This window comes from Hippopotamus amphibius, chromosome 8, assembly GCF_030028045.1.
Source record: "Hippopotamus amphibius kiboko isolate mHipAmp2 chromosome 8, mHipAmp2.hap2, whole genome shotgun sequence".
Lineage (NCBI taxonomy): Eukaryota > Metazoa > Chordata > Mammalia > Artiodactyla > Hippopotamidae > Hippopotamus > Hippopotamus amphibius.
The window spans coordinates 131,942,062-131,944,500 of record NC_080193.1 but is presented as its reverse complement, the minus strand read 5'-3'; the positions used below and the strand labels follow the sequence as shown (position 1 = coordinate 131,944,500).

Here is a 2,439-nt window from a genome sequence, read left to right as displayed (position 1 = left end):
TATTTCTCTTTACATATTTATCTCTGTGTAACACCTTTGAACTTCAGTCCATGGTTCATGGTTTTGCTTTCCTGCCACAGAGTTCTTTAAGTTTTTGTTAACTTGAATTGAGTTGAATTTAATTATATTGAAGTGTGGTGTATTTTTCTATGAAAATGTCCACACTCTTCCCTCATTTTCCTTCTAACCAATGACAGGTATTTGAGAGAGAGACAGGTTTAAGGGCACATTCTTTTGAAATGGAGCAGAAAAATGTTAAATGATCCACAAGGAGATCAATGCCTAGAATTAGACCTAGAAGCATAATACGCTTTTTGATCAGAAATTACCCTTTTTTTCCCTTTGAGATATCTACTTTCCTTTCCCGATTTCTCTCTCACCATTAATCTGTTTTTTAAGAATTTGCTGTGTTCGACTGCCTGCATGCTTCCTTTCTCTTTTGCTCCTGCTGTTCTTGCACTTCAAATCCTGCTGCCCATGAGTTTCCTTCACTTGGCTGACCACATTCATCATCTGAGACTTAAACCTAGTGTCCTCTAGGAATGGCTCCTTGACATCCTATGGTTGAGATGTCTCCACCTGTTGTTCTCTAAACCACCTGTGCCTACCATAATACTCAACATTTTTCACTGTACTCTTCTCTTTTAAATCTCCTCAACTAGACCATAGATTCTTGTGGGCAGGCACACTATTAATTACTCATGTTCCCAGACTAGCCTAAATCTGACTTACAATGGATGTCTAAAAACGCTTACTAAAGGAATGAAGAGTACAGATTGTTTAGGTTCTATCTTCATAATTTTAAATCTCTAAACATGCATCTCTTTTAGGAAATGTGCCTTTTTTTCTTCTCAGTGTGTCTCCCATCTACATGAGATACTGTCATGGCTAATTTTACATTAGTAGCAAGAGGTTAACACAAAAAAATTAATTAACTAGTTTTAATAAATTATAAAGTAATATATATGCAGATAGTGTAAGGAAATGTAAATTAAAAGTGAGCCTTCTTATCATGATAGATAACCATATTACCAGTTTCTTGTTTGTATTTCTAGAAATGTTAATATACATAAAGCATATATAGGTAGATATAAATATACATATTCACATAGGCACAAATACACAGACATACATACATATGTTTGTTTTGTGTATACTTTTATACAAATAAGATAATACTATGTTTATATCTTGGAAAAATTCGTGTTAACTTACGTAAATCCACTTCATTCCTTTTATTGGCTGTATATTATTCTATTTTATGTATCTTTCATGATAGATTTAATACCCTCCTACTGGGTAGTTGGGTTGTTTTAATTTTTTTACCATCATAAGTAATACTGCAATGAATGCTCTTGCATGCAATTCTTTGTGAAGTGAAAAAATTTTCTAATTAAAGTAATATAGGTTTTGGATACATATTTCTGAATTAACCTTAAGAAAGATTACTACAATTCATACTTCTATCAAGAAGAGAATGTCTGTTTCTCTACACTCTCACTAATTTTGTTATTCAATTATACTAGGGTGATCTCATGTGTTTTAATTAGCATTAATTTACATACGAGTGAACAGGAGTACTTTGCATGTAATTAAGGATTTGTATTTCTGAAGCACATTGGTTCTTTGTCTTCGTCTTAGATACTATTATATCTCAGTTTTTCTCTGCTTTAAAGCTCTCCCAAAGTTTGTGTTTTCATCTTTTGATCTCTAGTTCTCTGTTCATTTTCAAAGCTCTAGTTTCCAAATCTTATTTGAAATATAAAATTGCTTTATATAAGGTCAGTTTTCCAGTTTTGCCATTATACTCATTCCATTAGAAAGGATCTGAGACTGATACGGACTTAATGTTTTCTTTCTTTTTTTAATAATTTAGTGAAATTTGAACACTAAATATTTCCTATGGGTTTTGATTTCCAACCTACCTACCTAGAATTAATAATACTTATTACCTGTTCCACAATTACAGGGAAAAAAAGCTTTCAAAGTTAAGAAACAGTCTAAATGTAAGGTATAAAAAGAATATTCGTTTAAAAATATGCAATGCTCCCCGAATTTTTGTGTCATCCTTGCACAGGGGCCATGCTAATCTTCTTTGTATAGGTCCAGTTTTAGCATATGTACTGCTGAAGTGAGCACTAGACTTAATTTTTCTAATCATCGATGTCTCTGCTGGTATAATGTGTGTGTTTGTGAGCAAATGTATGTGTGCTCCATACACACGTACACATAAGTTGTTTTACTGCTACCTGAGTGCTTTACCTGTGCTGGAGTTGGACTTGATGAAAAGCACTAAAATAAGCTACATTATAAGTTTTGTGTATGTGCTGAGTCTTCAAAATATTTCACTTATCTTTATCCAATCCTAAAGTAATAAAGATAAACTGGAGATAACTTTTAATTATTTTTGTATTTTGGTAATTTCTTTTTTTATTGACA

The 2,439-nt window shown here is 32.3% G+C and overlaps 1 non-coding gene across 1 annotated transcript; it reads right to left on the bottom strand.

Annotated features, from left to right (window-relative positions):
- Nucleotides 1–2,032: 2,032 nt before the first annotated feature.
- On the bottom strand, nucleotides 2,033–2,139 carry LOC130859677 (U6 spliceosomal RNA). The gene has a single exon (XR_009055243.1). It is a non-coding gene; the product is annotated as a U6 spliceosomal RNA (small nuclear RNA).
- Nucleotides 2,140–2,439: the final 300 nt, after the last annotated feature.